The 26,376-nt window shown below is 39.1% G+C and overlaps 1 long non-coding RNA gene across 4 annotated transcripts; it reads right to left on the reverse strand.

The window, feature by feature from the left end:
• Positions 1-1,003: 1,003 nt before the first annotated feature.
• On the reverse strand, positions 1,004-24,596 carry LOC146974519 (uncharacterized). 4 transcript variants are annotated; one of them, XR_015037555.1, is made up of 4 exons: positions 24,508-24,596; positions 16,880-16,980; positions 3,828-3,926; positions 1,004-1,469 (listed from the first exon to the last, which is right to left on the reverse strand). It is a non-coding gene; the product is annotated as an uncharacterized LOC146974519 (long non-coding RNA). The 4 variants fall into 4 exon arrangements; XR_015037554.1 differs by lacking the exon at positions 24,508-24,596 and adding an exon at positions 23,292-23,689; XR_015037556.1 differs by lacking the exon at positions 24,508-24,596 and adding an exon at positions 17,135-17,196 and having other exon boundaries at positions 3,828-3,908.
• Positions 24,597-26,376: the final 1,780 nt, after the last annotated feature.

Raw genomic sequence — 26,376 nt, forward strand, 5'->3', positions numbered from 1 at the left:
AAGTTTATTTAAAATGTATATCTTTATATATTTATTATTATATTATTATGATGTGAGAAGCTACTTTTTATATTTCCCTGGAATTAAAGATCAACACTCGTGGCACCTTGTAAAAAAATTTAGAATGTGGCTTTGCAAATTCTTACTACAGAACTTTTTCTCTACAGTGTAAGAATATTTCAGTGGAAAAAAATATGAATCGTAGTTGCCATCTCTAAGTAACAGTGGAGGCAACAGCATGTAAAAGCATGATGGTACTGTCGGTTGTACTGATGTTTTTTCTTTGACTAAACCTATTCATTTCAATCCAATCCAGGAACAGTGATGAGACTAGAAAAAAGAAAATACCGGCTAATGAGTAAGTAAACGAACTGTGGTTGATGGGGTTTACAAAATGCTTCAGTAATAACTATGTCTCTATTTTCATAGATAAGAGCCAACAAAGCACTAATGAATTTGGTAGTAAAAATGTTAAATACTGTAACTATACAATGCTAATGTTGTGTAATTCTCCTTGATAATGTTTTTTATCAAGTGTGTGTGTTTTAACTTGCTTTCTGATTTTCCTAAACTATGGCCATTTACACTACACTGCAACAGGCTCCCCATTCATAATACAAGAGCAGAGCCAGCCTCTAATCATCAGTGACCTGAGCACAACCATCCAGTCTGATACAGCAAGTCTAAGTGTGCCTCTGTTCACACACAGGCTTCAGTACATTACAACAATTTGTAGGATTAATTCTATGGGATATATTAAATTACATTTACTACACACTCAGCACACACACTTCACCTTAAAAACATGTCCACTAAAAAGCAAGAGCTACGGACTGAAACATCTCTGTGGCATGTGAATGTGACAAATGGCAATTAGAGAAAATAAATCATGGCTCTGCATTTTAAACTGACCATAGGTACGAGTGTATAAACATAACTCCTACTGCATGGTGTTGAAAAAAATCACCTTTAATATGATAAATTACTGGACCTAAATCTAGTGTTTCAAATGGAAATAATAATAAGAAAATGACCTGACACAAATTCAGGTTTTTATGCAAATAGAAATTTGTGAAATATAATGGAATAGATGTCAAAAGCAGCAGAGGAAACCTCACATAAAACATAAACGCAGCATGAACACAAAGGCCTTCATTTAGAAATCTGCACCTTGTAATGCCATAAATGACTAACAGGAAAATATCAATAATACAAAAAGAGTGCTGATGTGACAGAAAAGCGTATGTTTGTCTTGTTTCACTATTTTACTTATCTTTATCACCAGTTCTCCCCTGATTGCAAATCTGGTCGCTGAATTTATGCCTCCCTCTGCCGTGTAGTGCCTCTCTGATGTGGTTGAGTCCAGGTCAAGTGCTGTTGCTAGGTGCATCCTCGCAGCTATGCCTGACTCCATACAGCTGGCCACACTGACAGTCTCAGCAGCGACAGGCTCACCAAGGCTGTCAGGTCTGAAAACCAAAACAATAGAGTGTAGTCAATGAATAAGTAATAATCACAGAAAAACAGAGAACATGGGAAGGAGCAGTGCATCTATTCAGATGGAGTCTGAGAGGGAAGACTGGCTTTTAAAATAATGGCAAAGGCAAGTTGTTGCTCCTCGAGCTTTAAGTCTTTCTGTGGTAAAACAATAAGGTTTGACCGGCTCGGCTTGACGTCACTGCCAAAAACAAATTAAACATATTCATGTTGTGATATGCAGGTAATTACCATTCCCCAGTCTTCTGCTGATAGTTTCATCATGAGCAGAAATCTGAGGTATCACAAATGTTTATGTAGATGGATATAGTAAATACTATAGTAAATAATACTATATTATATAATATTTATAAAGCAAACCAAGCCACAAGTTTTGAATAGGTTTGAATATTACAGTACATTATTATTAATGTGCGGATGAAGTGGGGTGCGTTTCACCTTTGAGTTACCGTTTAAACTTTATATTAGAGAGAACAGAGTCTTGGAAAAGTTGGACAAAATTAAACTCAAACTGAACCCTGTCTACAACCTGAAAACAAGGGCACAACCAACGGCTCAGACCACACATTAATGTCAATAGTTATGTATCTGTATTGTATTTTCAAATGTTACACAAAAGTTGTTTTCAAGAGAATGTGAAAAGCATTGAGTTCTCATACATGTCTGCACCTTGGAGTTATACTTTATCACCTTTTTAACTTCTAAATTATCCACTTACTCAGTTACTTCTTTGATTAGTGGTTGTAGATTTTCATACACTTTACTCCACGAATCATCATCTGGTAATATTAGCACTAAATTTTGGGCATTTGTGCTGCTACAATTCAAAATAAAGTCAGCTCTCCTCTGACTCACATTCATACTTGAGCTGAAACAATGCCTGCTGTGGACCCTGGCCCGTGTTTGACAAGAATAAATGGGAAATAGATGCAAACCTGATCGTCTGGCCTCTCTAATGAGCCTATTTACATCTAAATGTGATGGTGTTATGGGAACTGAAATGGTCAAGTATAGTTTTTCCCAGAACTTTTTTGACTTCACAATGAGACAAATTGTGCAAACCACCACAATTTACTTTCCAATGGCCTCCACACATTCACACAGCAGAACAAAACATTGACTAATCAATGAAGTTTTCAACTGTGTCGTTTGACGTGACACATTTCATCAGTCTTCACAAATGAAAAATAATTAGAAATTGGACTTTGCTCAAAATATTGTTAGGAAAACTCCACAGAGCCATTAGAGGTCTAAATATCTTTGGATGATTTCAAATTCCCTTTTGATGTAAATCCATTGGTTCTGCTATAGATATATCTCAAACTTCACCTTTGACCCCATTCATATAAAAGCCTTGAAATGCTCTTCAAAGGGGTTTGTTACCCTGCGGAGGTCAGTAGGCTATTACGTATGGCTGACTCACATTTTTCCAAATCAGCAGACTTTTGGCCTAGAAATAACAGGTCAAACCAATGAATTTAATGAACTCTCCCAGACACAATGAATGCCTCTTGCCATTTGAACCCCAATAAAGGGATATGGGCAGGTCAGCAAGGCCTTTCAAGGGGTTTGTACACAAATGTGACAGAATGCAGTTGCTTCAGTGTCTGGACTGACAAGTTGTTCAAAGTGCTGGGGATGTCAGTGATAGTGCCTTCATCCACACTACCTCCTTTGTTCCCTATTTTCTGTCTGTTGCTCTTTCATCAACAGTCCCACAAGTACAAAAGCGGAAAAAAAGAAAAAAAAGGCAAAGCGTCTTTTGCGATGTTCTGTTTGCCTCATTTCTCTCGGCCGAGCGTTGTGCTGCCGGCCAACTTGTAGGAGAGTTTATTGTAGAGAAAACAAAGCAGAATTACGGCGGCGAACAACCTCTGATGGTGACTCGCTACTCCTCCCTCCTTTTCACTGCTTTACTTTTCTGATCCTCCCCTCTTTCCCTCCCCTCATTCACTTTTCCCTTCACTCATTGTCACTTCTTTCTCTGATTTTATTATTTTTTATTTTCGATGCTTTGATGTTTCCAGTGGGCTCTCTTAGACGGTTAATTTAAACAGGGAAGAAGGGAAGTTTTATCTCAAACTTTATGCAAAAGTACCTGCATCAAGCGTGTGTCCTTGGTGCAGCTGCTCGGCTGTTTTGTAGTCAGATGAGAAAAAAAACATCTTAAAGCATATGGTATTTGTGTGTTCACTTAATTGAATCAATTGAAGGCCCATGGGAAACCACCGAGGGGGGTAAGGGTTAGAGAGGAGGGAGGTCAGAGAGTTAGAGCGGGTGAAAGGGGGGAGACAAACAGTCCAAAAACTCCTCATGGAGCCATTACTTACTCATTTTCAGCAGTTCATGATGAACTCCTTCTCAGTGTGTTTCTCTAAACAACAGGGTCAGGATGGGCTTCGGGAATACGTCTGAAAAGGAAGCAGAGACTGAAGCTGCTGTGATTCCTGTGAAAGTTTATGGTTTTCTCATTAATGACCTCCTGCAGTTTGGCCCATTTCCTCTCCATTCATCTCACATTAGCCTCTTCTCAGGAGTCACCATTGTTTTGGGATTGTTTTCATTTCTTAGGACAAATGTTTGACTGTCAGCACAAACATCTGAGCGGTTCGGGATTCCTAAACAAAACAGTTCGTTATTCACCCACGAATAACGATGAGACATCTGAACAAACACTTGCATAAAACCAAAAGAAACTAACTTAAAAGAATAAATGAAGACATTTAACTTTTGAATGTTGGCAGAGGCTAAAATTTTCAAGGTAATAACCTGCAACCACTCGTTCGGGACTGACTGCAGTCTGTTTCCTGGGTGAGAGCAACACTCTCAGGGTAATGAATGAGAAATTTAGGGGCATTTGCATGAGTAAGACCAGACCCCCTGTATGATTTTCATAACCCAATATCCCCTTTTCTTCTCAAATTTCTATTGCAGGCATTGTGATTTGGAGTCAGCTTTTGTTTGATTTGTTTCCCCCACTTTTTGTGTTTGTTGCATTTTACCCCCCTCCCCTCCCTCCCTCCCCTCCCTCCTAATGACCTCTGCGACGGCTTTTTACTCCATCTCTCACTCTGCTTTTGACAAAAACGGGGAATATATGGCTCGGCCTCAACTTTCTCTCAAGAGTTATGACGTCAGCAGTGTGAAAAAGAGGTTTAGGCTAATTCAATGTCCATATATGACCATATATGTGAGTCGGTGTGATGACGGGTCACTGCCCATCTCACAGGGTCCCCCAGTTTTCTGCAGATGCGCTCTATTGAGGAGGCGACACGCGGCGGGACGCTGCTGGGAGGTAGTTACTATTTCTCCATTACCATAGAAACAAACACAGTGGCTTTCAGCTGGTCTAGGCCTGGGGTCCACTGACACCAACTTTCACACTACTCCAAGTCCTGACAAAACCCCAAATGGATCTCAGCACTGAATAATACTCTGAATAGTTCCCAGTTCACTTAGAAAATGAGCTGCCAGCAAAACGCTATGACAGCCCCGTCTGCACACATGACACCGAAACATAAAGAGGCCTCCTCTTTTTGTAATGAACACATGATGAGAAAAACACTACGGCACTAATATGAAGTGAAGTAGGAAGAAAAGTAAATTAAATACACAGCTGGGAAATACAATCAGCAGTTTAGCAGTGACTAGATGAATGGTTATTTAGACCAAGAGCGGTGTAGCTTGTCGTTGTTGCAAGTTATTCCTCTCACTGCTTGGACTGTCCGCTCTCAGTGCAAAGTGTTTTTACAGGTTGTACAATATAGAAAACATCATTTTGCAATTACATTTTGCAGAATTATTTTTGCTTTTTATTTTGAATTAAAAAATATATATAAAATTGCTATTGTAACTTTTTGAAATGTTCCTTTAGATCTTGGTAAAATAATTTCTTTCTAGGGCATCTCTGTAGCAACAAAACACTTGGCCATTTTGCAAAATGAATAATGATGTAATTAACTGTGCAGCCCCACAGGCACAAAAAAGAAATTTGTCCCACCTAAAAGAAAAGTTTGACATTTTTCAGTCCACAGCCAGCACCTGATAAGCTCAGCGTAGCATTATGACTGGAAACAAGGGGATTGTGACTTTTGGTACAGGAACAAACTAACTTAAAAAACAAACAAACTGTAAACAAAACAAAGTTAAAAAAAAAAAAAAAAAAAACTGCAAGCAATGATGCAGCAACAGGTTTGAAATATCTAAATTAATGTTTATCATTTCTAATGGAGAAAACAGCAGGGGGTTAATTTGTCTCTCTGCTCGACTGAGTCCTTGTTTACATCTCACTCTCTGCAGCTGCAGATGTCAGTGCCAGAAAGCAGAATTTTTTTTTTGGTCCATCCCTAAAGGTTCAGCGTGTAATAATTGGCAAAGTTTATTGGCAAAATCTGACTATAAGTGTATAATCGCTATAAAAGAAAATTTGTTTGGTTTTCGTAGCCTTGTAATTGTTCTTTTATATATAGATATAGCAAGGGTCTTGCTTTAGAGAATGTCGCCATCTTGCACCGCCATGTTTGTACGGCAGCCCGAACAGAAACTCCAGCCAGCCAGAGAGCACGTTTCACGAGTTTCAGACAAATCGTAAAATGGTTTGGATCTTCACCTCATCGCTCCATGCTCCTGAAATACCCCCAGTTGTGGTAAACAAGTTTTTTTGTCCTTGAAGGCCACCGTCACTTTGCCGACGAGAGGGGAGGAGCGCTGCAAACTAGAATCTGAACGCTAAATATCACGGTTTTACCCCCATATTGGACCTTTAATGTATGATGTATATATTACATGGTATCGGTAATAATTGGGCATTGTGGAAGGTACAAGGTCAGAGTTCACAATTGATCCCTTCACCCCTGGCAGGTGCAGCTCACAGGAGTGAGGGGAGGCGGCCCCTCATCTCTCCCACCTCTTCACGCTGCTCAGCGAGAGAAAGGGAGGAGTGTAAATGAGTGCTCTCCAAAAAGCCATCACCTGCTCCCTCCACCCTAAAATCCCCACTAACTCTGCCAGACAGAGATATCCTACAAGCCCAGCTCACATTTCTCCAACTCTGATTAATGAGAGAGACACAGAGAGAGAGAAAGAGAGGGAGAGAGACAGAAAGAGAGAAAGAGAGGGAAAGGGAGAAAGAGGCAGAAAGGCGAAGTCAAAAATTTTAACTATTAGCATCCATGCCGTGATTTTGTTTTTCGTCTGTTTTGTTGTTTGGAGTATGAACGCATTCATCGGCAGCAAAATGTACATTTGTCATGCCTATAGAGGGAATTGAATTGGACTGGAAGGGGCATTGAGTTTGTGTGCACAGAGAGCCCAAGGGTGAGGTTGTGTATTGATGGGTGCCCCTCCCAGCTTCTCCCAGATTCCCCCTCTATTGTGACTTTGAGTGAATGTATCCTCTTGCTAAGGGCACTGGAATGTGTCTTCTCAACTCGTGTGATGGATGGGGCCTTGTTTTGCACTCCTCCGCCCCTCCCTCTGAATCCCTCTTTCTCTCCCTCAGCCTTTGACTCTTTCATCACATCCTTTTATTCGGCACCAATAAAAGTCAGTGATTCTTCATCAGCCGTTGTGCAGATCTGAGGGCTGCTGTTATTTTTCATCAGGAGTGTGTCACACATCACCATTCAGCCCCTCCGTCACACAAATTCAGACACTGGCACAGAGGCAGAAGCAGGTGGAGATACACCATCAATGAATTATTCAAATGAGACACTGGGCATATCCTTTAAATTTAATTTAAATACTTGGTTAATGTTGTTTAGTGGCTCTCTGCTGCCATTTATGCACAAGGGTGATATACTGTTTTAGAACCAGTTACAATAGTGCACAGCCTAGTAGCAAAAAAAATAAATACACCTACTAAATAACACTTATTAGAAGTGTTATTTGCTGTTTTAATTATAGTTAATAATGATTTATTTTATGTCTTTCAAACTATGACAAAACATTGAATGAAAAGGTTGCTAGAATTTGGAAAAATAGTATTGAAAGCTCAAAATTCTGTAAGTTCCACCCCGGATGATGTTAATGATTAAGGATATTATCCTGATATTGATACTGCAAGAATTGTGTAACATAGTGGCAAATGTCAACAAAACCACAAATACAGATGAATCATCTGATGTTTGAGGCTGATGAGAGGTTTCAGGAGACTGACTGTGAATCACAATCTCACTGGTTTGATTCCTGAGTCAGGAGGATTTTTATTGGATGACACTTCCTGTGCCTCTTGTTGTTAAAAATTTTAGGCAGAAAATACAACATTTTCTTACAACTTCCCCATAAGGCATTGACTTGGTTATTTGTGTTTACTGCACATTTCCTTTGCCATCATCATCATGATATTTATCTGCTGACAGATGTGCTTCAGTTAAGTACATTTTTCTCATGCTGCTCCACAACCATCCACAGGTTTTATTGCACTGATTGCATGTCTGGTAACTGAAACAAAGCTATATTTAGCTTTTTCCATGTTGTGTTCCACTGTTAAAGTATGTACTGTATGTAACAAGAGGTCCTTCAAAAACCATCTAACTTGTATTGTTCCACCAACAAAGCTCAGGTTGTCTTTTCGCCTTAGGTCATGTGATTAGATCATGTGACTCATGCAATAACACAAGACGGACTAATTTCCTGAAACGCAAATACCAGAAAATAAAGTTTTCGACGGCTCTCAAAGGATGATGCTTGACATGTGATACTGTAGGTTTCACAGTATTTCACGGTTTTGTATGCAGGTTTATCAATTAGACACCAGGCAGTACTTCCTGTTTTATCAATGCAAATTCACTCACCATTCACCAGAAAAGTTGAAAGGACCAAATCTTTTAAGAATACACCCATTATGACAAAGCATATTTTATATATAGAATATTATGGCATCAAATATCCTATTTTTGCACCCCTTGTTCCCATTACTGTCCCCCTTTTTTCTTTTCATCCCGGTTTGCATTGTAACATCCTAAGATACCTCACACTCAGACAACATTTCCCATCAGCAACCTTGTGGAAAGTAAGAGTGTCTCTATTTAAAAAGTATTATTCAACAGAGTGTTACATAAAAGCTCCGAAAAGGAGTCAGGCCTCGCAAATGAATCATCAGCTCAGTCATCATGTCAAACAACGATCCTCTGGCACTTACAGCACTTTATGACATTTCCCACTATCCAAAAAGACTCATGCACACCTAAATACGGACAGAAGTATCACTTAGATGAATATTAACGCATTTTACTTTCAGCGTTAGTGTTTGGACACGTAGGAATGTCAACACTTACAGCAGTGATTGTAAGCAACCTATTGCAGCTGCTGTAAAGAAGAGAATTTATCAGGTTTAGATGCAGCTATGCTACACTGGTCCAGGTTATATATTTAACTACTTCAAAAAAAGGTCAGAAGGGAAAACATTAACAGTGGAAAAAAATGTCCAACTCAACACATTAAAGATCACAGACAAATACATCCTATTACTCTTATTTGTATTAATGTCCCGAAGAGACTGTGATGATTTTAGAATACCTACACACCAAGTGGAATAAGATACGAGAATCATATGTCATTTACTGCACAATTTGGTTAGTGCATAAACTATATTTATAAAATGCAGGACAAAACTGTTTTTGAACAGATTTTGAATTTCATGCAGTAAATGTACATATTTCGGACCCTTCACCTGCTGTTTGAAAGGCATCTGCTGAATAAAATGTCAACTATTATGTCTATAAATGTTTGTAAGTCCAACTCAAGCTGATGCCATGTAAAAACTCTCTTGCAGCTTTATTAGCTACACCTAAATCATATTTGAAGACACTGGTATTAAGTCTGTAAGGTTTTGATCTCATTCAATACAAAAAATATGATGAAGACAGAAGTGTCTTTATGTCTAAAGTGGAGTTAATCTGACCAAAGCATTTATTTAAATCTGTGTCATATGAACCTGGACAACCTGGATGAAAAACAGCCACGTTGGTGTAATAATGGGCTTGGCGACAGAGCCGTGGTAAGAAAAGATGAAGTAATGTGGACATGTGGTTCCGACTTTTTCAACTTTGCACATTTCTGTATGTTGTAAAATTATAATAAAGGAAAACAGATACATCAAGTATTAAGATCTGTTATTAAAGATGACAAAATGGTAATTTCAGGAGTGACTGGGTAAATTTGGGTCTTCATGTATCTACATTTAGATGTATCAGATAATACAAGCCCACTACTGCTGCATGGAAACCCAGTCCACTGCCTCAGATGGTCATTAACTCAGTTCATACTGGATGATACTGCAGGTGAAATATCTCTGGCGATATTCACTGAAATTCACAAACATATAATCTTAATGTCTAGTTAAAGTCTACTAATGGTGAAACTGTTTTTATTATTTGGATTAGGTGATGGGGATTTTAATTTGCTGTGGCAGCATGAAGCTGAGTGACGACCAGCAGCTGGATCCTGCCTCTGGACAGACTTCAGGATTTGTCAGTGTGTGATCATGTACAGACAGTCAGAACAAGAGGAAATTGCATATAGGTAAAAAATAACTCATAACAAAAGACATTTTATAATATGATCAGTTTGCACAGAAAACAACTATTCAAGGTCCCATTAGTCAGGTGAGTTTGACCTTTAGATGTTTTTCATCGAGTCATAACACCACATGCACATCTTCTTCACTTACTGGAAATATTGGGGTTCACTGAGTTACAACGTAAGTAGTACTGTACTTTATTATTCAATATTATTATAATAATAGACTCCTATCTATTGTATGTAGATTGTAGATCTGTAGATTATAAAAAATCCTATGTGAAAGTGCTTCACTTGAACCATTTAATTTATTCTAATTAGAAGAATGAAGAGTGAAATTTAGTAATAATCAGTAATCGCTCAGAATTCTACTTACTCTTTTACTTTATTTTATTCCTTTTTATTCTATTGTTTGACACTTGAAAAGTGCTGTATACTAATCTTTGAAAGTATGGTTAGCAACAATAAGCAACAACAAAAGCACACAATAGTAAAGAGTAGCCTATAGGCTATTGGTTACTAACTTAACTATAATATTCTTCACTGGGGAATTACAATAATTGTTAAAAAATATTTTCACTATCTGCCATCACATTTATTTTGTTAATGGGTTTAGTCAACTTCAAAACGAGTCAAACCATTTACATACTTCTCGCACCATTTTCTGATAAGACTACATTTACTGTACAATGAAGTAATTGTGAACCAACACTGTAAATATCTAACTTACATCAGTATGTCATTTTATTTTTGCCAGCGCCCTCTGCAGGCTGCTGAAATCACCAGTGACGACAGATTTCTCAACACAATGAGCAGTGTCACCTACACACGGGAAAGAATGTTAATTTAGCTTTAGCACTATTTATAAGCTATTTATTGAAAATTGTCTGAGAAACAACATTTTGAGTACTTAAAATATTTTGTCCAGTGATATAAATATATTAAAGTTCAAAAGGCTGAGCTTCTTTGTTGAGTATTGTTGCCACAGTAAAAATTTATTTTTTACTGTCTGATATTAAAATTCTTGTTCTCAGCTTTTAATTAAATTGTCAGACTCTTCAGTACATGTTTGTCACTAATTAGCCTACAGCTTATTTTATTTTGTCAAACAGCTTTGCTATTTCCAAGTTTCATCCTCAAGTCAACACGAGGACTTCAGCATTTTAATTTGTGTTGGACGTTTGTTGTATTTACTGGTGTCACTATCTTTTCCCTCCTCCATTCACAACACTCCTCTGACAGTCAGGGTTATGAAGGAGGAGAGGGGGTGAGGGAGGAGCAGCTCCTCTCGCCGTCTCCCTTTCTGCCTCAGTGGACACTTTACTCTGCTCAAGTTCAGGATATTTGGTGTTGTTTTGTCCCACTGAAGCCTGAGGGTCACATGGAGGCAGGGAGCTGTCAACAGAGGCAGATTCAGTGTCGTCCCCCTGCAGCTGCCTCCATCGCCTGCAGCTGCATCACGAATCCCACTCACCAAACTTTACACACTTCATTTGGCTGTTTTATTTCAATTTGAAAGTATAATGATCATTTTGAGGGACAGCCAGAAAAATATATCAGGAATAAGGAAACAGATTCATTATTCTGTTTTTATCTGTCAAATTTACAAAATGAAACATTATTTATATTTTCAGCTGCTTTTTATTGTTCACCTCTTCTGACTTTTTTCATTCTTTTTTTTCTTTTAAATTATAACTTTTACTAAATTGGATCATGTACTTTATTTCTATATGGACTTTGCTCTCAGTATGTTTTACCTAAAATAAAGACAAACATTAAAACTACATGTAAACACAAAGATTGAATGGTTGAGCTCTCATTTAATAGTTCATACTGTTTAAGGTGCTTTAAATATGAATTTGTGGTTAGATATTTCTTAGTCTGCTATTTGATTGTCTCAGTGAGAGTAACAGGGTTAGGGTTAGTTGTTTTAAATGGTATAATGATAATAATAATTTACTACTATTACTACTATTTTTTACTAAAGCTTATCTCCAATCAATCTTTGCAAGGTTACATACAGTTAACTATTTATTTGAAACATTTACAATCTTTTCTCTCAAAACCTAAATGTTCAGGAATCAAATAAACAGTATTGAAGCTCATATTATTAATATAGAAGGAAAATTATTATATGAATGAACACACTAGGATTACTCAACCTTACACGCAAAGCGTACTCTAAGATTAAACACCAATTCATATTGGTGAATTACAACAAATGATCCTCTACAATGTAAAATGAAAGCAAGAAGCTTTTTTTTTAACCGATTATTTACAATTCTGTCATTTAAATGAGATATCATGAGTGATTTACAGAATGAATGTAACCCTCTTTCTGACAATGTGATTAATATTTCAGGCTTAACAGACACTTCAGTTGTTTAGGAGGAGGACTGATGGCAGGCACATCTTACAGATGTTTTAGATGATGTGCGTGTTTATGTGTGTGTGCATGTGTGCCTGTGTGTACGAGGCAAAAGTCTAAATGTGCATTTTTTTAATCAGTCCTGGTCTAACCTCTTGAAGCACAGAAAAATGGCAGAGGCATTAAAAACATAAAAGGGAAAAAGGGCAGTAATGAATTTAGAGGAAAATGGACATTAATGGTATTAGCATTACTCATGTTCCATATAACAAATTATTGGAAATTTGACAAGCACACCAAATTATCTCCTCATGCCTGACGGGAGTGTGGTGAAGTCCTCTCTACCTGCTGAGGAAAGACAATTTCTGCTCATTTTACTATTTTTAACAATAGAACCAACCCATTAAGACAAATTAATGTCATTATCAAGTCTCTATGAAAATGACAAATACCACCGTTTCGAGCAGCTTTAGAGGCTATTGACAATAATGAAATTCGCTGTACAGGTACTGAAAAGAAACACTCCAAGTAATTATTTTCTAGTAGCTTGTTTGTCTGCCATCCGTTCATTTGCTTTCAGCTCAATTATCTGACTCTGTGAGCATGTGGAGGCGCATAGTGCTCTGCGGCCCACAGAGCGAGGGCCCTAATTGGGCAATTACCGTTCTGTTTCGGGGCTTTTAGCTCCAGTGGAGAGTGGAGGGAGACCACGGTGTGTAAAACCATGAGGACCTTACATGCACAAAACCACACATATACACTGTTTAAACAAAAACAAAACCCCACGTCCTCTATACACATAACACAGACCTATATGGTGCAGCTTTAGTGCAGCTTGTGCAACAAACACTAAAAACATAAAAAGTGACAGGAGCTGCAGGCCAAAACACAGTCATTTCAGCCACACGTAATGCAGGTGCAACACTGAATTATGTGTATTGTAACTTTTCAAACATGCGATTATGTCATTATAGGGTAAGCTATCTCATGTGCATATGCATTCTTCCAGGTTTCCCTTTGAACACCATCTTACCCGCGTAACCACCGGCTATAAATAGCTGAGAGTACTTACAGTATAACCCTGCTGAGTTTTGGGGGGGGTGGGCCGAGGTAGCAGGGCTGCAGATGGTGTATAGTGACTACAGGGTCAACAGCGGGCACCACTTAAAAGTGTTGTGCATCATCAGAAAGCTGGAAACTAAAAGATTCATTTTGCTGTAAAGCCTTTGCTGTTTGCAGTCGTTTCAAACTGAAGGTAAAAAGTCAAAGAAGTTTGTGATGTCACCATGTCGATCCTACAGATACTACAGAAAACACCAGAGAAACAAATGAAAGAGAAAACCAGAATAAATGAGCAGAGAAACAAAACCAGTGGGCACTTTCATCCGGGTGAGGGTAACAGGGGTGAGTAAATGGGCTGATGAGTATGAAAATGATGTGAATTATACACTGTGGGCTTCACAGGCACCATATCTAAACCCAATTGAACAGCTATGGGGGACTTTAGCCCAGTTTGTAAAAGCTCTTCACTTCCATGAAGTCCTAATGAGGGAAAATAACTAACATCGCTCAAATAATGATCAACAGACTTCAAGAATGTGAGAATAAGACACGCTGCTCTCAGTCTGTCACCTGTTCATTGAAAATTAGATTCTTTCCAGTATTTTTTTTCAAGCTTGTTTGGTGTTTTCTTTATTTATTCCTTTGCACAGTCAGTCAGAGAAGACTAGCAGGCGGGATTAAAAATGGTCATTAATTGCCAGACAGAAAAATGGCAAAATCTATGCGACACAACTTGATATTAAGTTGATATTAATTAACCTACAAGTAAAAAGTCTTAAATATCCTTTTTTTTTTTTTTTTTTTTTTACATAACTATCCATGTTGACAGGACTGATACAGCAGGAAAGACAATGGTGATCCAACCAGATCAGACCGAATAGATTCTGCAGATTTAGTTACAGAATATTTTAACATCATCTGATGGAAAATTAATCAGCTGCTCCCTGGGCTGTTTCCGAGTGAAATTAAAAAACAAGAAGAAATTAATAGATTTGTATTTTATTTCCTTTAACTGCATCAAACCTTTACAATATATGATTACAGATGTTGCTGATGTTTGGGGTGTGCATGATCCTGCATCTGTAGTAATATGCAAAAAAAACAACAACCAAAAAACAAGAGCTAATTCTAGACTTTAAACCTGTGAAATAAAAGTTGGCACCTCAACCCCCTTCCCTTCCCTTCCCATCTCACTCCTCGCTAATTTTCATATTATCCCTGCGCTGTGTGCTCTCCCCCTCACTTTAACATTCTGTCACGCGCTCCCCGGATCATGTAGCTTGTGTTAATTAAACCCTCTTTCAGATCATTTTCTTGCTCAAGTGGCCTCAGTGCAGCACCCATTAGGCAGAAAGCTCTGTTATCTGAATTTCCAAATGTAGCTCAACATTTATTAAAGTGAAATTCATCCAGTAATTGCCCGCCTCGGTATGCCCCATGTCTCCCTCTTACCTCCAGGGCCACCTGCTCAGAGACACCTCCAACTATTTACCAGCATGACGCAGGGTAATTAGACCTCTCTGACCCCGTCCACTAAGAGCCCCATAATTGCGTTAATAAAAAAATTAACAGCAGCAGCATGAGGATCATTATGTAAAAATACCCAGTAATGAAGCATTAGCCTTGATTTTATTTGGATTAAAAACAGCTATAGGTATTCAAAGGTTACAGTGTCTGCTAAAACAATATCAGAGGAGAAAGTTTTTTTTTCTTTTTTCATTAAATCCTGTGGTAACAAGCTCAGAAGTAAGACATCAGCTACAGACTTCAAGCAAACTGTTTCATATTCCCCTGCACTCATTGCGTTCACTTGCTGCAATAAATGTTTTTCTTTTTACGAGACCTTGAATGCAACATGAAACCCAAGCTCAACAACAGGACCCACCCTGTTGTTATGTGTAATATGTGGAGCATTATGTTGCTCCTGTCAAAACCTCAAAATATTTCAACTACCATGCCATCAATCACCACAAAGAACATCAGTGAAGGAAGTTTATCTACAAATGAAAAATGTTAACAAAATATAACCCATCTTCATCATGTTTTACATTCAATCAGCTTTGAGGAGATAAAAAAACATGAACAACATGATGTTCAAACGTCAGTACTACATATGTAACCTCATCCTGCTGATAACGCAGTATAATGGAGCAGATAGAGGAATGAGCCAAGTTCAGGTGCTGGAGATTTTCTTGCCTGAATTTTTTCTTTACATAAGTAAAGAAAAATAAGTTCAATCAGCCAAATAAAATCCTACTGTGTCTTCATCTATAGTCATGTCAGTGTCAAACTGTGGCAACAGCTTCGTGTCCACTTCAATCGGACAGAGACATTTGACAGAAAGTTCAGCATCCTTCAGTTTATGTGTCATGGAATCAAAGGACTTGTTGATTGCTGTAGTCTTCTTGCTGAAACAGTAGGTTTAATGGTGTTGGGTGTGCCTGCTTGTTCTGCATTCTGCAACATAATTTTTGTGACATTTCATGTAGGAAAAAAAGGGAAAAAACTTCATGTTCAGTTTCCAGTTTGTCAAATGTCAGAATTATCTCCATTCACACAAGAAATCTGAAGATGCTGAGAAGTTATGACGGGCATTTTCTCACTATTTAACTATATTCAGCTCAACTAATCTCAATTCATTTACTCTATAAATTAGTCGACTTTTGTGTTTTGTGTTTTATCTATTCATGAAAAATAATGAATTCAATGAGAACATGAAAACAATTGATGTCAGTTTTGGACTATTTTGTCTTGGCTTTATTATAATATTAATGTCTGAATTTAATCTAAGTCAAGATCAAATGGTGTCATAAAGGCATTTTAATGTAACTGCTCCATGCTTTGAGATAATCATCTATACAGTGACATCCTATGGGCAAATAGTGCAACTGCAGTTAATTATTAACTCAAGTCTGCATACTCTATTTTGATGTTGCCTGATATTTTACATTTTTGGACTGCACACAGAATCTGTTATCATCTCTGAGAAACAAAAATCTAAATACCGTTCTGTCAAACCTGTGGTGAAGATTTAAAAGAGATGAGCTGAAGCCAACACACTGAAGATAAACTGCTGATCAATAACAAGTTTGTTTGTCCTTTTATTTATTTTATTTTTTTAACTCACTGTGGGAGAGAGAGCTCCTTTTTGAATGTGTACTCACTGCATTAATCTCAGTCTGGACAAGACTAAGCTCCATGTCCTCCTGTTTAAATCCTGTTGTCTGCATGACCATCTAAGCTCTCCCTGGGTCTCTCTGAGAGGTTCAGTTGGGACGTGACTTTACTTTAAGTACTTTGCGTTGTATTTTCATTAGCAACCTGGTAACAAATACATACCTGCACCACTCTAAATACCAGCTAAACATCAAGACTATTTAATTGACATGTGAAGGTATTTTTTTTACATAATGATCTCTGCAGTTCAGTTACCTTCAGTCCTGCAGATCAGAAGACTTCCTGTGGTTTTCTCACAAACTGCAAAGCCAAGTCTTGCAAAGGTGTGAATACCCATCCCAGGAAGTCAGTCATCCCTTATTTGAAAAAAAAGAAAAGAAAAGAGTATAAAATTACTCAGGATTGACATGGGACAACAGCCACCAATCAGGAAAAAGTTGAAAAAGTCCAACATTTTCCATCCGTGCACTCTCTGCTATGAAATAATGAACAATCATGTTGTGCCCTCACTTTGCCCCTTTCTCTCTCTCACACGCGGCCGTCATGGTCAAGGAGAAACCAGCACAGAGGGAGAGTTCACAAACACCAACTTTACAGTTTTTACATTGGTCGCCTATCAGTTGTCATACTGTGCAGATTGAAGATTATAAATCAGTTGAAGATCAAAACAGTTTAACTGACTGTCACATCAGGAGGACGCAGTTTCTCTGAACATGTGATGTTTTCTTTTTGCTGCTGCTGTAGTTTTAATTGGTTCTGGACAATGTGACATGTCATTAAAGATGATGATAATTTTACATACATCATAAACATCTGAAAAAACTGACACATTAAGACAGATCTAATTGTGATGAGATCATTAGGGCTGACCCAAAAAAATCGAAGCTTCAAAGCTTCGTTCGTTGCCATGGTAATCGATCATGAAGTCTGTGATCAATTTTCTTTTTCTTTTTCCTTTTTGACACCTTTTTGTAACAATTGTTACAATGAAATGAGTAGGCTACTTGGCATCCTGGAAACCTGCCTGATTTTGGAGACATGCAGTGTTTGTTTGCCATACATCCTCGGGGTCTCTTTAAGTTCTAATAAAAAAAAATGCCAGCAGCTGAAGTAACAGACAAGATTAATGTGAGATCAATAACAATTTGTTTCTTGTTTTTTCTGTTGTAAATGTATCTCTCTTTATTTGTGTCTTTGTTCAAGAACAACACTGTTCCCTGTTCAGCGTCTTTAGTTAAAGGCTTGAATAGAGAGCTGGGCCGTGGCCCCACTCATTACCAACTGGTCCTGTTAGTATTTACAGCATCATGGTGGGTTGACCTCACAGTATTCATAGCTTCACACCTCACACCCCATTCACTGTTAGAAAATAAACACGGCTGCACTGGCCCCCGAAAAGGAACCGTTTCCTCTGAAAAGATACAGAAGGTTTTTGTGGCCTAACACAACTTTTTTGTCGGTTTGTTGCAACAATGCGGGATGCTGCACAAGGAAGCAGAATCCCAAACGCTAATGAGGAAATGAGGAACATCGGCCTTTCCCATCTTGAATGCTCTTTCGGGCATCTTTTTATTTCTGATCGGTCAACCATGCACAATCATCCACCTGCTACCTCTAAATGATGGACGTGTTTTTGTTCAGATTCCTCCAAAAAAGAATTTAAATGTGTTTTCAATCATGTGCACTTTGTCCCTGACAACATGGAAAGCACTGGCGGGCCACTGGGGTGCTGGATTGTTGTGTTTGGCAGCCTACAAATACTCGGCTTTGTAAATAATTTAGAGAGTGTTTTTAACATAAAGCTGCTTTACTGACGAGAATAAAAGCTCATAGAATAACACTGAACATGTCCAGACTATTTTGGAACTGACACAGAGCAAATAAATGCATATTTCTTTAAGTCTTTAATAAAAACACATGCATGCCGTAACGACATAAACAGATTGGAAATGCATTGGTGCATTGTGTTGAATTTTTGTGGCTGCATGTTGATCCCAGTCTCGGGTCAGACTTCTGCAAACAACTCGCTGCTTTTTTATTCAAATGATGGAGTAAATACGTGAGAAGAAGCTCAGTGAGAGGACACCTGTGTGACGAGCAGGTGATGATGACGCTTTATTTAAAGCAGTTGTTTAAAAACACTCGAGTCCGCTGCCTGACGCTGAGGTTAAAGTCACACAAGCAAGCGAAGATTAGACTCTCTTTGTGCTGATCAGCATTAAACATATGAATCTTTTGCTGTTCATTTGACTGTGAAATCTCTGGAATCACCGTTTCTAAAGACCAATGAGTGAAGTTTCTCACTGAACCTGCCTTGGGGAAAGTTACCGACATGCAGAGTTCAACAGATGTGACAAAAAAATTGCAACCACGTGTTTTACAATCCGATTTAAATCAAGAAATAAGATACAGTTTCCGAAATGTTCAGTATTTCGAAACATCTAAGTTAAGCTAATGACAATAGCCTCTTCATTCAAGCCTCTAAAAGGGACTTTTCCTTTGATGGCCAGACTGAGAGAAACAATTCTGTCAGACCCCCAGCCTCAGCAAAGGCCTACAAAGGGCCATTTCTCAAAGGACGAGGAGTCCTGAGAAATAATAGAAAAGCAAATGTTGAGAAATGAGAGCTTAGAAGACTAGAAAATTTTATAGAATGTGTAAGGATAGTATTAAATGCAATTCCCAGGAGAGAACAGGAAAACAAAGGCCGGCAGAGAGGGGTGTCGGCTGAGGTCAAATTGTGTCAACCTGAGTTACGTTCAGATGAGCGCACTGGAGTTGACCTGTGTACCAAGTGTAAGCCTGCACCGGCCTGTTTAAAAAGCCCGCTTTCATTCCAGCTCCTTGATGTCATTATATCTCCAGTGGGCCATGTGCCTTCAGTTGACAGCCTCCTGGTTTGACGACATTATTTTTTCACAGTCACCCATCGGTGAAAGCGTCCTGAAATGGGCCGCATTTGTGAAATGGCACATTTGTGATCTGGCAACAAATTAGGCTATTCATAAATTCAGAACAATGACAAGAATTCCTGTATTCAGAGTATAACTTTCAAAAGCCGGCTTCAGTGGAGCAGCACATGACTGTGACCCCCTAGGGCTTCAAATTGGTTTAGTTCATTACAATAATTTTTGATGTGATCCAAAAATTAACATCACATTTTGGTGTTTTATAAAACTGAATAAGGAGGAAGGTTTTTGCTGTTTAGCATGACATTCAGAAAGGAAAACTTGGCAATAAGTGGATTTTAAGTTCTTGTTTGTATAAAAAACAAACTTCAAGTCACTCCTGCCGTTAATGGGCCACAGTTACAGCTTCAGCTTAGTCATCTGATACCAAGTGCTGCAGTGTTCAAAAATTACATTAAGATTTCAGAGCAAAAAAGGGATTCATGTGCCAAAAATAGAGGACATCACACATACCATGCATAGTGGAAGCACTGGATTGAAGACAAGGTTTAGGCCTGTGATGATTACAAAGATGACATCTCATGACTCTAATGCATAAAACACTAAACACTCAGCCGTTCTCATTTACTGCACCTTGGCCCAAAGAAGAGATGAAGGCAGGTCACAGATCTTATGAGAAAGTAACTGTGAAGAGTGAAAGATCTTTAGAATAAAAAAAAATAGTTGATATCCTGTTACACTCAAAGTAAATTCAAAGAAGTTTAGTATGTTATTTGAATAGTATTCCCTGCCTGGAAAATGCAAGTTGGATCTCAAAACATAAACTGTGCCTTTAATAACTGGATCACTGAGTGCTGGGTTTATGTAGCAAACATCACATTTTAAGCTACTTTTTTCAGGCTATAACCACAGATTTCTGGACTGACAGACGGTGGTTTACAGTAGGTGATGAGGGCTATCTGTGGATAGAGCCAGGCAAGAACGAGATTTGACTGTCTGGTACGTGACAATTCAGAGTTGGCATCTGACTCTTAAATATATTTGCTGTGCATTATAGCATACAAACTCTATTCACAAATCAAAACATTTAAGTAAAAAAAAAAACTTTAAAAAAGGTGCAAAGTTGATAATTGATAAGAGACTAAATATGAAGTGTAATAAAACTATAGTAAAATAACTGTATCAAAGACTCCACTGACCTATGTGTTACTGAATAAAAAGAGAATTTCAAGAAGCCAAGAAATGGCTGGAAAAAAAGGAAATGTTTCAACTTGATAATGATGCTCATTTCATTTAGTTAGGTATCCACCTTGTGGTTGGACAGCAGTACTGCACCCTAGACTGTTTCAGAGAAGGTGCATGTGTCACTATGTTGAACAGTTTTGCAATAACTTCATCACTCTGAATTATTGGCGAACATCGCTGACAAAATATGTAATTAGTTTAATAGACGTTACACTTCAGAGAAGCAGAGACACACACCGCATTAGCATTGCAGTTAATTATCTGTCCAATTTGCTTTGGTGCTGCTTTTATTTGGCACCGTTTAGAATAAGTGAGGCAAAACACCACTGTGAATGTTGTGATTACTATTGTCTTTGGCTGCAAAAAGCCTCTTGGTGTTGCTTTCTAGGGGGGAAGGCATTTAATTTGTAAATGGTCCACATTAAATTCTGGCTCAGGAAACAAATGATTTCACACTCTGTCTGGAGGCGGCGGCGGCGGCGGCGGCGGCTGCTTTATATTCCTTAAGTCGACATTTTGATCAGATGGTGTGAATACAGCTTCAAATTTACCTGGCCGGAGCAATCGGCCGCATAAAGTTGCCTGCTCATTTTCTTCTCTTTATATCTCCATTTGAATTGAAGTGCTTGAAACTCTTCATGGCCTCACGTGCCCCCTGAGGTCTTCAGTGATGATGGACTCTTTTTTTCCTTCTTCTTCTTCTTCTTCTTTCAGGCTGCACTTCATGGCCTCGTCTACTTTGCAGAGATATTGTCCTTTCTTCCTGCCACCCAGCACACACGATGAGATTCCTCGGCGCACACAGTCACACAGGCTTTTAGACACTCATTAGCCCCTACTAATACAATAAGTGTCACCTTCCATTACATGGTGCGGGGCTGGATATCAGGATTGGAAACCCACCAAATCTCCACACAAGGGCCACTACCCCCTCACGCACGGTATTGTCTTTCAACCACAATGTCGAATTGTCTTGTCTCTGCTCATTCACCAAAATATAAAACGCAAATATATCCACTAAATATTGATAAATGCGCACACTTAAGTTTTCTTAGGCGTGCGACCCATATTGCAGACTGTCTTTGACGGGTCTAACTGAAGTGCGACACATTCCTCCGTCGTGTGGATCTTTGTGTTAACTTGGGGGTTTTGTTTCAGAGCAGGCAGCTGTTTACAGATCCTCCACACCCCACCCTATTCAAGCCTGTTGTCTCGCATATGAACAGCACATGCAGAGTTGTGAAAAATCTTAATTAAGACTCTTAATTCTCCGTGCCGTCGCCTGACCGAGGCTGTGCGCTCACGTGAAGCACTGCTGAACACAGCATGAGAGTCGATGCTGTTGCATGGGGCCTGTTGTGTTGTGTTGTTTCAGATGACAGGGTACGAGGGAAATCTATTTGTAATCTTTAAAACTAAAGCAGGTTTAACTTAACTAAGCTTATATTTTATTTATACACATACTTGACTCTTTGACTGATTATTCCTGTGTTTGTTACTACAAACTCCCCACAAGTTTTCTTTTTTTCCCCCATCAATTTGAGTTTACACAATTATAGTTTATTTATTTTCATGTTTTTTATTTCTTGTGTGGAGTTTCTCTCCACACAGAAATAGTCTTTCACATCTTGAGTCTGCAGCTTTACCAAGAGGAGTCTGGTTTTGTTAACCGATAAACAGGATATATGCACATGTTAATTAATTTTCCCCGTTATGCAGGAGAGCTACTGTATGCGGTACATCACCACACACAGATAAAAATATGAAGTGACAAGTGTTTGCCAGTGTAGAGGTGATTTCAGCTCTGGGTTTTGTATGAAGCCCTTTGGTTCTGAGGCTTCTCCCTCTGAGCGGTGGCAAAGGGCATGTGGTCCTCTGCGTGCAGCAGATGCCCCGAAGAGGACTTGCGACAGATGAGTCGAAAATGAGCGTGACATGTGTTAAACAGGCGAAGCCCCGCAACACTGACATTTGACAAGATGATGGGCGTAGGCAATCATTATTGTCTCCACTTAAGCAAGCAGTAAATATTCAGTGCGGAATGCTTTGAAAAGCAAAAGCCACAATACAAATCAGCCTGAACAGATTTTCATTAATGACTGAGGTGTCTGGAGAGATCGAGCACAACAGGCTGGAAAATGAGACCTGGCTTCCACGTGTGCAAATCATGCATTGATATTCAAGATCCATTAGACGAGGCTTAATCTAATGTGATAATTTAAAAAAATAATATAATTAAAATTTCACTTCTACATGTCAGCGTCTATGGATTCTTTCCTCAGCCACTTGTACTTGTCTCTGCACCCTAACACACCTTCGACCTCGGTCCTTCCTGCCTGACAAGGGTGCCAATGATGGTGAGTCAGGCATGGGGAGGAACATGCCAAGGAGGTGCCCCCCTCCTCGCCCTCCCCCCTTCCCTCCCCTCTACCCACCCTCCAGAACCATTTGGACCACAGGGAATGGGTTAATCACATTAGAGGCCCAGAAGAGAGATGGGAAGTAGACAGTACCGTGACAGCCGGGGTAGCACTGGCACGACTAATCCCGTTAGGCCAAGGAAAAAGGGGGACGCCATCGCGCCTACGAGGCTGAGAAAGAAAAAAACATTTTCCCAGGAATGAGTTCACCTGTATGGTAACACAGAGAAGTTGGTCTGTTGATGCCTATTAGAAGAAACAATCGCACTTGGCACATACAAATGTTTTTTTTCATGCTGGGCACCACTTTATTGTCAGTGCCTGAAAAAAATCGGCAGCAGACAGTGGCATTGCATGAGATCCTCTTTCATGCCACGGTGAAGCAGCCCCTTTCAACCCACTGCTATCAGTCTCCCAAACAGTGAGAAGATGGGGAGGGGTGCTGTAAGAAGGATAGAGCTTACTTCATCTGCCATTGTAAGTGCACCCGAGTTCAACCTTAATGTAAACCTTTGCAGGCAGGATATGAATAGGATGCTCTCTATAAAAATATATCCTGCTGGGTAATCCGGCAGATGGCCACAGCAGCGGACACTACAAGCGCGGCTGGCCACTGCGGGGATAACGGGGAATGTCCGATCAGCAGCCACTCTCCAGCCTGGGAGATGTGGAATCAAGATTCTTAACTCCCCTTGGCAACGCTGGGAAACAGAGCCGTCAGTTTGGATCCATCAAGTTTCCACTTAATCTCGCCCACCATTTTTTTCTCTCCATTTTCTCTTTTTTTGTATCTTCCCCCTTTGTTGCGGGGATTAAGCCAAGTGGTAAAACAGTGATTTAATGATCTTTCCATGGCTATGTGCACCACTTAAACCATGAGACAAACAAGCCAAGGCATTCGAAGAGTCACCCCCTCTAAAGGCGGCTGCTCAGGAACTGTGAGGCTTTTGATACAGCATTAAGCTCTGGCTGATTATTTTTCCCACTGTCGTGTGATGAGCTGCGCTTTGCTATGGGAAAATTTAAGGTTTTGTGTTTTGTAAAGGCCCATTGTAAACAAGAGGAGACGAAAACAGTTGGATAATCACTTGATAGCTTTATAATGATGACGTAAGGTGAATTTTAAGGGTTTGTTAAAAGAAGTGTTCCCTGTTACGGTATAAAATCATTCGAAAATTAGATACAAACTAAAACTAATGTTTTTCACATCAATAAAATTCACTTGTAAAGATGAACCAAACAAACACTCAATGGATTAACATAAAATATTAATAAAATATGTAAATAATATATTTTTAAAGTCTGTTACCTGGGGGTTGCCTCAGTTCACCAGAAGAGTCTGACTCAACAGGTGCTGCTCCTCTCCATCACAGTCTGGGCTGATCAGCAGATAGACCTATTCAATGAATAAAATGTTTATTTAAACATTTTCAAGATTTGGGTTTTTTGCAACACTCACAACCATTTTTCATAATTCAATAAAATACAGGCATAACACTCCCAGAGACAAACTCATGAAAAAGAAAAGAAAAGAAATACACACTAGGAAGAATATGAATACTGCTGGTCTGCAGTTCAAGACTGATTACAAATCTCTTGAGTGATGTATTTAGAAAATCTTAAATCATGTAAAAGAGGAGATAATTTAACTCACTGATGAAGTGATCTCTCACTTGTGCTACCACCATGAACCAACAGATGGCACCAAGTGAGAAGTGAAAGGCATCAGGGGACAGCTGTATGTATGGACAACAAATCTGATTTATTCAATTTCTTGAACGTGTTGGGAATTGACATACTTGAGGGTTAGCTTATAAATGACGGTGACCTCCGAGGGAAAAAAAACGTTTTTACCACGTCTGGGAGTATTTCAAGACCATGGAGCGATGAGGTGAAGATCTAAACCATTTTACGATCTGTCTGCTGTTTCCTACTCATTCTTCTTTCCTTCCACCTTAACGCGAAACATGCTCTCTGGCTAGCTGGATTTTCCGTTCGGGCTGCCGTACAAACATGGCGGTGTAAGATGGCGACACTCTCTAAAAATTTGCAGGGACTGTGAACTGTGGACAAGTGACTATTTAATCATTAATAAACTAAAATGATACAGTGAAGCTCATAACAGCTTGCGTGCATGTACTGTATGTATGTGTGTATGTGCATGTGTGGGTGGGTGGCACTCCCTCTCACTGGGTAATAACTGGCAAGGCATTGGCAGTGATCAATATAGAGTGAGAGTGGAAAGCCATAATGGGAGGACAAATATCAGGAAGAGCGGCAGGCTGGTGGTCGGTGTGTAATGGATGAGGGGTGTGAGTGAGGTGTGAGTGTTTGGCTGCTGTTTGGCTACACTGTGTGAAACCAGCAGGGTTAATGATGGCGATAATGGGGAGGGTAAGTACTGTATTGGGGTTAATACTTCTGAGCTGGCCAACAGATTATGGCACTGTCTAAAATGTGGAAGAACCCTCAGTGAAATGCTTGGCTCTCCTGCAACAAACCATGCCCTCAAGTGCACATGCACCTGAAGACACAAAGAGAAAACTGTTTTTAAATTACCCATCAAAAGGCCTGAGCACAACAATATTGGATGATCATTTAAAAATGAGGTGGGGATTATATAGCATCAGCTTCCTCAGCATGAAATATAGTGTATTTAATTCCTAAATAATCTGACAGACAATCCGACATGCCATGCATCATTATTTACATGAGTCTGGCTGTTTGGATTTATGGAAATATTATCTGGTATTGTGAGGTGGCTGTTTATCCTGAAGCTGCAATATAAGCATTTTTGGAGAAATTATAGTGTGCCGTGTTTTTCTGGTCAGTCAGGTCGATCAAAACCTGTGCATTACATTTTAATAGCCCTTTTCTTTCTGCATCCAAATAATTGTAATTTTTGACAATGTGAATCAATTTTGTAGCAGTAATTGTAGTGTAACTTGTCTTCTGTCATGTTAGCCATTTGCCTGCTTCAGTCAACAAAGCTTTGAGGTCAAAAGGTCACAGTGTAATCCTGTGTGAGGCTACTCTGCTGTCTCTTCTTTCACTTACACCAACCTACCTGCATTAATGGATGACATACAGCCTTCCCAATATGTCTTGTTTGTTTCACGCAGGCAAAAACAAAGACATGTTTTGTAAGTCGACCATGTAAATGGCATCAGAGTGAACA

Source organism: Trachurus japonicus, chromosome 14 (genome assembly GCF_045865225.1).
Source record: "Trachurus japonicus isolate A0001 chromosome 14, Traja_1.0".
Lineage (NCBI taxonomy): Eukaryota > Metazoa > Chordata > Actinopteri > Carangiformes > Carangidae > Trachurus > Trachurus japonicus.